The sequence below is a fragment of the Balaenoptera musculus genome, chromosome 4, assembly GCF_009873245.2.
Source record: "Balaenoptera musculus isolate JJ_BM4_2016_0621 chromosome 4, mBalMus1.pri.v3, whole genome shotgun sequence".
NCBI classification, from domain to species: domain Eukaryota; kingdom Metazoa; phylum Chordata; class Mammalia; order Artiodactyla; family Balaenopteridae; genus Balaenoptera; species Balaenoptera musculus.
The window spans coordinates 120,539,720-120,551,269 of record NC_045788.1 but is presented as its reverse complement, the minus strand read 5'-3'; the positions used below and the strand labels follow the sequence as shown (position 1 = coordinate 120,551,269).

General features: G+C 34.3%; 1 pseudogene; it reads right to left on the bottom strand.

Moving 5' to 3' along the window:
• Nucleotides 1–8,630: 8,630 nt before the first annotated feature.
• LOC118894057 lies at nt 8,631–9,505 on the bottom strand (annotated as a pseudogene).
• Between the last annotated feature and the right edge of the window lie 2,045 nt (nt 9,506–11,550).

The window sequence follows — 11,550 nt, the reverse complement described above, 5'->3', positions numbered from 1 at the left end:
AGGGAAATGCAAATCAAAACCACAATGAGACATCACCTCACACCTCTTAAGATAGCTATTTTATCAAAAACAAAAGATAAATGTTCGCAAGGATTTGAAGAATTGGAATGCTTGTATGCTGTTGGTGGAATGTAAAATGGTGTATCCACTAGGGAAAACACATGGAGTTTCCTCAAAAAATTAAAAATGAAACTACCATATAACCCAACAATCTCACATCTGTGTATATTCCAATAAATTTGAAATTAAGATATCAAAGAATTTTCTGCATCCCCATGTTCATTGCAGCAGTATTCACAATAGCCAAGGTATGGATACAACCTAAATATCCATCTATTGATGAATGGATTAAGAAAATGTGGTAAATACATACAATGGAATATTATTCAACTTTAAAAAAGAAGGAAAGGTCTTCCCTGGTGGCGCAGTGGTTGAGAATCTGCTTGCCAATGCAGGGGACACGGGTTCGAGCCCTGGTCTGGGAAGATCCCACATGCCGCAGAGCAGCTGGGCCCCGTGAGCCACAATTACTGAGCCTGCGCGTCTGGAGCCTGTGCTCCGCAACAAGAGAGGCCGCGATAGTGAGAGGCCCGCGCACCGCGATGAAGAGTGGCCCCCGCTCGCTGCAATTAGAGAAAGCCCTCGCACAGAAACGAAGACCCAACACAGCCAAAAATAAATAAATTAATAAAAAAAAAAGAAGGAAATCCAGCAATATGCAACAGCATGGATGAACTTGGAGGACTTTATACTAAGTGAAATAAACCAGTCACAGAAGGGCAAATCCTGCATGAATCCACTTTGGGGGTATCTAGAATAGTCAAATTCATAGAAGCAGAGAGTAGAATGTTGGCCACCTGGGAAATGGGAAGTTGTTGTTCAAGGATATAGTTTCAGTTATGCAAGATGAATATGTTCTAGAGATCTGCTGTGAAACATTGTACCTATAGTTAACAATACTGTATTGTGTATTTGAAAATTTGTTAAGACAGTAGATGTCATGTTTAGCGTACTTACCACAATTTAATAAAATGACCTTTGTAATCTTTGCCTCTGTTGTGACTCCTGTTATTATTTTATATGAAATGGCAAAAAGGGGATTTTGCAGATGTAGTTAAGGTTACTAATTTGTTGATCTTTAGGAAGAGACATTGACTGAACGGGCTTAATCTAATCTCATGCTTACAAAGCAGAGAGTTTTCTCAGCTGGTGGCAGAAGAGGAAGTCAGATTTGAAACATGGAGAGATTCAGTCCACCATTACTGGCTGGAAGATGAAGGTGGCCATGTGACCAGGAATGCAGTTGGCCTATAAAATCTGAGAATGTTCTCTAGCTGACAACCAGAAAGGAAACCAGTACCTCAGTCCTACATCCAAAAAGACCTCAATTCTTCTGACAGCCTGAATGAGCTTGGAAGTAGATGCCTTCAAATAGGAGTCCAATCAATAAACCCCTTGTTTAGGCTTTGTAAGGCCCTTAGCTGAGAACCCAGCTGAATCTAGTAGTTGTCTGTCTAGTAGTTGTCTGACTAGTCTCAACTACAGACTTTTCAAAAACTTTTATAGGCAGATCTATAAGCTTTGCTGACTACATGCTTACTTAGTTATTGTACTAGAGAGATTAAAAGGAAAAAAATAACACATAGTTCTTGAACCTAGACTGAACTAGCAGGGAAATTATAATAACACAGTATATCTAAGGTATTCTCTCCTCATCCTACAAATTACCTTTCTCAACACTTGCATGCATGCACACACAACACTCCAGTCTCCAGCAAAGGCTGCAAGATTGATTATCTTAAAAACTTGCTTTGATTATATCATTATTCTGTGCATTTGATTATGTCATTAACTGTTCGGCAGTTACTTTCTGTTTTCTGCAAAATGAAGGTTTATTCTTTGGTTTGATAATTAATCAGTCAGATATATATCAGACTATCAAGCAAGTTGTTCTTTTTCCTTTGCCTGCCAATAATCTAGAAAATGGATGATATTTCTGTTCTATTAGGTCTATTGTTTCTTTGTCCACCATACACACTAAGGTAATATGCCTCTTGTCATAGAAGTAATTTATTGTGTATTATTTCTTCATTCAAATTATATTAGTAAATTAAACCTTTTATACTAGGATGGAAATAACGAAGAAAAAGTAGGTAGGATAAAGGAAGAAAAAGAACATATAAACACTTTCACTGAACAAGGAGTTTGTGACATGTTTCATTTGTTTTTCATAGCATGACCATTCAGTTCCTCATTTGTTACACAAATGTTGATTGACCACTTTCTATATTCTAGGAAGACACTTGGCCAGGCACATCCCTGAGTTTAACTATAAGGCATTTCCTATTTACATTGTTATACTGGAACATGTTCAAAAAGTGATTTATTATTATTACTGACATTAAATATGTTAAACACCTTCTCACCTCTGTGGCCAAAAATTTTGCCCACGTTTATAACCTTTCCAACTTTAAAGCCTGTTTATTTTAATTGCATGTTAAAGAAACAAAAAAAGCAAGAAGATTTTTTTGTTTCACATACTTGAATAATCAGGCAAGGATAAATTTGGATGCTAAAATGAGGTTGTCTGTTTTCTGCTTCTCCTTTTCTCTAGCTCTGGACTCCATTTCCCTTGACGTCTGCCCCTTTTTCTTGCAGAGGTCTGGGTTTAAACAAATTTAGATGCAAATATTAAAGTTAAGATGCCAAAATAAGGCCAAACCAGATGGCAAATTAAACTATCCAGGACTATATCTCTCTCCAGAAATCCCAGAAGTTCTTTCTTTCTCAGCATCAAAAATCATAGTGGGAGTCTAATTGACATACTTGTGTTCATTTTTCCCTCTGTGAACAAATCACTTTGTCCAGAGGACTAGGGCATCTGACTAGATCTAGCTCACTTGTTCTTTCTTGTCTCAGGTGAAGTCAATACACTAACTCTCACCAAGAAAGAGGTTTTATTACTAGAAAGGGGAAAAATGGAAAACATATATGGTTACAAATCTGCTACTTTCCACTAGAACTTACTGTCATCCAATATACTGTATCTACTTTGGTTTGATGGTATTGGGGTTTGCAAATTTTTATACGTGCTATTTTATTCACATATCAAACTCTTTTCCCTTTTATATTAGAGTATGCTATTATCTAGAATGCCCTATATTTTCTTCATTTTTCCAAAACCTACCCACCTATGAAAGTATAGTTCAATTTATATACCCTATATGAAAATTTTTCTACTCTTTCTAGGTTAAAATGATCTCTAGTTCCCTTAACACTTTGTGATACTGAATGTCTTTAATTATTCTAATATATTACTTTCCTGTATTACATTGGCTTAATGCCTTAATGCCAATAAAACCTTAAACAACAATGTTGCATCTCGTGCAATGTCCATATTGCAAATTTGCATATGATGAAAATATTGGTTTTCTAATAATTCTCAAAAAACATTTCAGTTACAAATGGCTTTCTAACTGGAATCCTACATATGTATAGATATATGCAGATACATGCAAAGCTATGTCTTGCCCTAAGACAGAGCATTAAGTATGACTACTCAAAGACCCTAAGGTTATTTACTTTTAATTTTACAGAATAAAATTAACTTATTCTGCCATAGAACTTACAGCTGCTTGTGTCTGTCTATCTCATGACAGCAAACATCTCAGGGCATCTTCTAATAGATTCTTGTTTTGTTTATCATAGTGGAATTTAAAATTTATGTAAAATAAATTTAGTAAATTTGTTGATTTAGAGCACAAATGTCCAGGGAATACCGAGTTAGATGAAAAGGGTTAATTAGGTGAGTTAAAGATATACTTAACAAACTTTCTCTCCTTCTTCAAAAGTTAGGCCTGCCTTAAAAATAAAGCTCCTTTATCCATGGATCAAGTATTTTAATCATACTGATTTCTACAAAGAAACAAAATCATTTTCAATACTGTCTAAAAACCTTGGTATATAGAATTGCCTATATTTGTTAGGTACGGTATAGAAGACGTTTGCCAACCCATATCCCTAGTTCATAGCCAAAGTTTCCTGACAGATCATAAATGATGAGACATATGGGAGATGCCACTCTCATGTTTTCTGATATTTGGAGCTTATTTTATTAGATGGCAGGATATGCTGGTTATTCAGTTAGTTTCTATTTAGTTCAATGTGATTAGAAAAGATAAGAGACAAATCTTCTCCTTTCAAGTAAAAAACTATATACATTTTCTATAGATATATTAGCTACTTAGTAAATAGAAATAAAGCTAAGCTTAAAATGCATTAACTGGGCAAACATAAATAAATGCATAAAGGCATAAATAAAAATATAAAAGAGTAGGTTATAAGTTGCTCTATATCCATAAGAGAATACTAAAGTGGTGATATTTCATGTGTCAAGAACATATCTTTATTTAAGAAAATTCCTCTGAAAGAGACTGGATTTTATGCAGAATTTGTAAATAAAAATCTTAGTTTGCTTATCAAGCTATTTGTCTCCCTGAGTTCTCCAGATTCTTTTTTTTCCAATAAAAAAAAATCCAACTTAACTTTTAGATCAAAAGGATAAAAGAAAACTGATTACACGTTAGAATGTTTTGTTATGATTTTAATAACTATATAAGAAAAAATACTATATTACCTAAGAAATTTGGATCAAAATGCTTAAAAATTTTCTAACTGGATAAATATCTGTTTATATACATAAATATTTGCACAGGTATAATTCCTTTGGAGATTTTCTCTAATATAAAATTTTAAACATTTAAAATTGTATAATTTAAACACATCTGTATCCCTTCTCATCCTTACACAAATATATAGAAACTAGTGTTTCAAAGTATGTTTTTTCACATTTTTTGCTATTTAAAAGAAAGTATTTTTTCTTAATCTAATTTTAATAAAAATTTAATATCAACCACATAATCCTTTAAAATTTCCTTTTGAAATGTCTCTAGAAAAAATTTGTTGTTTCATTACCATATATTATGTTTTTGTATACTATAAAAAATTGCCAACTCTTCTCATGCATTCTTGTATGTTTTATTTTCAATGATCTATGAAAGGCTTATATTTTCATATTTGTATGTACTCAAATATTGCAAAGTATTTCCAATTAGTGCCACATATCTTAATTATTACAGTAAAATGTCTTTTGTTTGCTATGTTTAAGAGCGGCATAGTATGGACTTATTTACAGTCTCAGAAAAGTTTCAGGGAAGGACTAGATATCAAATAGGTAGGACATATTTGGTTGGGTTTTAGTTTTCTTTAAATATACGTACCTATTTTTTCCCTATAGCCAAAATTGAACAATCTTCCCACTTAGCCTTTAGTGCACTTTGTTTCCCATTAGGCATAGCAAAATTTTTAGCTTAAGTACTATACTCTAAAATGTATTTTTCTTAAGTACACCTAATAATATATTTCCAAAGCTTTTCTCTGTATTACATTCATCTGTAAAGCTGACTAAATAGTTGCACTGTGAAATTGATTACTTGGCCAATGAAGCAGAGCCTAATCTTTGGCATTCAAAGATAATTCTCTGTCCTGGCACAAAGTAGCTCTGTTATATAAAGGTACTTTCTATTTTCCATAATGCTCAAACTAGGAAAAATCATTTGTAGTTTGAATACAAATGTATGTATCATTAGTAAAATAATTTTGTATATATCATCATTCTGTATTACAATGGTTAGAAGAAGGCATCTGTTTTATTGATTTAAAAGGGACTTTTAAAAATCTATTTTCATGTGTAAAAGACCTGTACTATATTGATTGACACAACGAAAATGTCTAAAAATTAGGCAAACTCACCTATGTATGTCTAGATACATATTTATCTATATACAAATGGGATTTTAAAAATTTACTAGGCATAGCTTAGAAACCTATTTAAGAAATAGAAACAAAGGGTCAGTGCCTTTCTCATCTCTTAGCCATTTCTATAAATATATAATACTGCAATTAAATTTAGTTATTTTAAGTGATTTGGATACCACAAAGAATTGGATTGTCAAATCAGGCGCCCATGAATCAGAGACATTACCCAACATCAAGCTTTACTAATCATTTAGGTATATGAGAGATCAAGCTGCACAGGTAAAGCAGGGAGTCTGGGGCTGCCTTGGTTCATCTTGCAGGTCCTTTCTTTGCAGACCATCTTTGACCCAGGTTAATAGATGAGGTTTCTACATAAGGCATGCACACCCAAGTGGAGCAATTTAGTTCATAAGACATTTCCATTTTACACTCAGATGGTTGTGTAGCTTACATGACGTTTTCCAGGGAAACATGCAGGTAAATCCAAAGATTCTAGGTTTGTTTTCTTTAAGTAAGCCTAGCCAACCAGATGTATTCTACTAAAAGCTTTTGAAAGATAAGTCCTCCATTGCTGCCAAGACCAGTATGCTTGTCTTTAATATTCTTAACAGGAGATGTCTTGTAACCTGCCTTGTTTCCTTCTTTGCAGTGCCTTTCCCTCTATAATAGGATTACAAGTTTCATAGTCCAGCTGCTTAACCTTTTCCTTCCCTGTATTATATGAGGATTTTAAACTTTCCCTTTCACTCTCAGCAAACTACAAGGATGGCACTTAATGGCCAAGAACTGGCTTTATTCACTGTATCACTGATTTATTTGTTGTTGTATATTTTTCAGTCAGTCAACATTTATGGATAGTTTGCTGTTTAATATAATTATTTACCATGATTGTCTTGAGCCCAATACAGATATTTTTTGCCCCTAAAGCGATTATGACTAGTCTATCAACCTCAATTAAGAGGAAATAAGTTTATATTTTAAATATGAATGATGTAGTTAAAAAGTTATAAAACATTCTGTAATAGGTGCTGATTATTTTTAAGGTTCCACTTCTATGGTACATTGATGAGAGGAAGCTACATGGAAAGGGATTAATATCAAAATGGAAAATAAAATAGAACCTTCAGCTGTTTAGCTATTATTGGTTATTTATTTGGTCAGGTTCAAACTCATTAGTAAAAGCAGTATTTTATATGGTTGCAATGAGAATATTGATAATACCCCTCCTATCCCCAAGACATTATGTCATATACTCTTCATAAATTATATCTGATATAATACTGGACTGATTAAATTTTTCTTGAGATAATGCTGCATTATAAAAACTCCCAAAATATCAGTAGCTAGAAAACAAGCATTTATTTCATACTTAGAGGTATGCATGTTGGTTCAGATTAAGCCCATCTCATCTGGGGTCGGCTGGATACATCTGTGCCGGGCTGGGCTCCAGACTTTGAATTGAGTCCAAGTCACCTCCATGTTATCTTCATTGTGGGACCGTGGCTGAAAGTGGAATCCAGGCTGAAATTGCCACATTAACCTGGGGCCTACTTTTTCATGGCAGTAGCAAAAGCTCCAAAAGGACTAAGTGAAACTGGCCATGTCTCTTACAGCTTTATTTCACAACCTGACCCACTTTTACTTCTGTCTTCTTTCCATCTGCCAGAGTAAGTCTCATGTTTAGTCAGTGAGGTATGTGAAAGAATAATGAACTCACAAGGAAGCCGTGAACGAAGTTGGATAGAACGGGAATAATTTGGGGCAAATAATATAGTCTATCACAAACAGCAGTGGATAGCCTTTTTTCCCCCCAAAGTTTCAATACCAAATAAAATGCAAGTTCATCAGTGAAGAGGCTTTAGCCTAATAGTATATTTCAAACTTTTACAAGTTTTATTTCACCAGTGAGGAGATAAAGTATTTGTTTGTTTATTCTTAAAATTGCCATTAGTTCACTTAGTTCTTGGTGAAGGAGTCAACATATAAAATATCTCTAGAGTAATAGAATGCTAATAGAAATAGAAACCAACCATGCACTGAGGTCATGTTTGTGACCTACTGTGCCGTAGTTATAAGAGAGGTAATTGCTCTTGTTTTAAATTGGGAAACCTGAAGATGATTTTCTTTAGAGAATGTTATTTGAGGACTGTTTAGTTTTCTATTGCTAACAAATTACCATAAACTTAGTGGCTTGAAACAGCCTCCTTTTATTAACTCACAATTTTTGTAGATGAGAAGTACAGGCAGGGTCAACTGGGTCTCTGCTTAGTTTCTCATAGGGCCAAAGTTAAGATGTTAAGTCAAGATGCTAAGTTCTTACCTGGAGGCTCGGGGGAAGAATTTTATTCCAGACTTATTCAGGTTGTTGGCTGAATTCAGTTTCTTGTCATTGTAGGACTGAAGTCCCTGTTCCCTTTCTGGCTGTCAGCCAGGAACTGCTTTCTGTTTCTAGATGTCACCTGCATTCCTTTTCATATGCTCCCTCCATTTTCAAACCAGCAATGGCCTGGTCAGTCTTTCATGTGCTTTGAATCCCTCTGACCTCATCTGTCAATAGTGAGAAAACTCTCTTCTTTTAAAGAGCTATGTGATTAGATTAGCACCATCTGAATAATTTCTCTTTTTTATGGTCAACTCCTCTGTAATCTTACCTACATCTGCAACATCTCTTTTTCCATGTAATATAACATAATCATGGGACTAACACCTAGAGGTAAAGGTCATGGGGGACATCTTAAAATTCTGCTTAACACAGGAAAATCCTTTTTCAGACACATTTGATATTCAAATTCATTTACTAGCAGAATTACAAATTAGCCTTTTAAATATTTTCCTCGTAAAACTATCAGATTTCCATTTCTCTAGGGATTTTCTCCAGTTTGCTGTTCAATGACACCAGTTAAGTTTTCTTCATTATTATTAAGAATTGCATATATATTAAAGAGATTGTTATTCATTACCTTTTCATCTCTTTGAAGAGACATAACCTGACGTGGTAGATGAAAACTGACATCTTTAAAGGCACAAAAGTATTAAACATTTTTCCCACAAAGTTGTAGACACTCAAAGTACTATCAACAGGCATATCTTGTCACTCCTCAAAAATAAGAGCTGAACTAGTTAAAATTAATGTTGTAAAGAATACCTAATATAATAGAATCACTATAGAAGTGTTGAATATATCCAGGGCCCTATTTAGATAATTAATTAATCTGTGTGCATTACACAGACTATAAAGCTTAGCAGAAGAATCCAATCCAGGGGATGTCCAGTACAGACTTTCCCACAAAAAAGTTATTTAATAATAATGCCCAGGCCTTTAAAATAGGATACTGAAAATGCTCCAATTAAAGAGCATATTGTCTTACAGATGTTGCTCTGTCTAGAGCAAGATCCTACCGCAAAGGTTAATATCAAGAACACAATGATGATAAATGCTTCAAGAAATACCAAATCCAAATCAATTAATTTGTGAGACATTGTATTAAAGCCTCTGTTCTCTCTTTTTTTGAAGCATGAATGAAGTAACTGAAGATCCAAGGCAGCTTAAGGAGTACTCAATTTTCCCATGAGGATTTAGTCTTTTGTTTAGAAAGTATGAAGAAAAATAGCACTTACTGTGATCTGAGGAACTTCTAAAATAATCACTAATATGGCTGTTGTAAATATAAGTAGCTAAGTTGGCCATCTCTACAATATCTAGAGGCCACCTACATGCCATGTCACGTGGCTGCCTCAATGTTTAAGCCAGTGATGGGATGGTGAATCCCTCTTGTGCTTCACATCTCACTGCCCAGCTCCTATTGATAATCAGTCTAGCTTTCTGCAACCATTCTTTAAGACATACATGGATACTCTGAGTTGGAATAAATATCAGGTCTTCTGTAGTCAAAGAGCCATAAGCTCTCCCATCCTCATACTGGTCATCCAATGCCAAGTGCAAATGTTGAGACTATAGCCAGCCATATGTACTGCCTCCTCCCCGAGTGAATGCTAAAATGGTACCTCATCAGTATGGTCTTGGGCTACAGTTGCCACCAGGACCCAGGTACCACCACTGAGGAGGCTCTGGGCACAGCTGACCATTACACTTTATTTAAAGAGCTGTAAAATTTAGTATGCAAGAAGATTTTGACACAGACAAATTTGTCAGATCAGCATCTACACATGAGTCTGATACATAGCTTCATTTATCCTTCATTCTTGCTAAATATCGATTTCCTGTATTGATTTTAAGTCATAATTTTACTCAAGGTAACTACGTCAAAACTTTGACCTACTCACCTTACATGCTTCTTTACCCAAACAAGCAACTCCTCTTCCCACCCACCTTTTGTCTGTCAGGGATTTTGCTTCCTCCTGAACAGATAAAATATAGAAGCCATGAGGCTGAAAAAAAAAAAAAAAACAAAACTCAGTAGTATAACCTTCCTTCCTTCAATAATTACTCTGCTGTTTCCTTGCCTATGTTCAGTTTTCCAGTCTATCCAATGGAGGCTATCCAAACCATGATTTATAATCATCACTTCATCAGCTTTTTTCACGTACTGCATTTAAGCATCCATTTTTACCATTCCACTGAATGACTCATAAATGTGACCCCCATAAACCCACTGATTGCTTAATCAAATGGACACAAGTTAATTCTTGTTTAATCTCTCTGAAGCGTTCTATATCATTGGCATATCTTTTATATTGTGGTTCTCTCTCTTCTTTCTTTTTATTTATGACATCAAGGTTTTCACTCCAGTTTTTCTGAACATTCTTTCTCAAGTGTCTTCGTTTAATCTCCTTTCTTTGACTGTCCTCTTATTATTGGCTCTTCCCAGAATCCCATTACCAAACTGTACCTCCTCAACTTCTCTATGAACACACTACACATCCACTCCTAACTGCCTGATTTCATGTATTGCATGTATTCTTATAATTGTCAAATCTAAAATTTTTTCAAACGACTTTTGTCAGTTCCAGACATACATTTCTCTGTCAGCCATATACTTATTGGCCCCACCACGAGATTCTTCAGACATTCACATTCAACATGATCCAAACCAAAGGAATAAGAATAAACATACACTTCAACACTCAGATCTTTCTCTTCCAGAGGGGATAAAATCAAAGAAATTAAGTTAGATCCTTAAAAGTGAATACCTAAAGAATTGAAATTTAAAAGTATTTCAAGTAAAAGCAACACTGAATAATTTGAGGGAAAAAAAATTACACTTGCATTTCTTTCAAGATAGATTTAATCACTGCTGATGAGGATGAATGCCACTCAGAAAATCCACAAACAGTGCTGCCATGGAAAGGAATAAAATATAGGAACATTCTTATATTAACAAGACATCATCAATCATCACTGTGTCCCACTGAATTTTGATTCATTTGCTTCCAAGAGGAAACATTATAGTTCAATAATACTGTCTGAGAACATTCATTGTAAGAAAAAGTAAATTTTAAAATAATCTTGTCTCATAAATACTTAGAAAAATGAAAAGTTTTTTAAAAGAAAAAAGAAGACTTTTAATGAGGTTAGATTGATTTGAAAGAGTAGAAAATTTAGAGGTGCTACAACCAGGAAATGTGTTGAAGCATGAAAACAAGAAAACAATACCTAAATTATTAGTGGCATTTAAACTTTGCTCTCCCAGAGTCAGAATATAATGGCTTCAGGCAAATTTCATTAAATGTGTAGGATATTTCATATTTACGGAGAAAAGCTTTATTTCATTA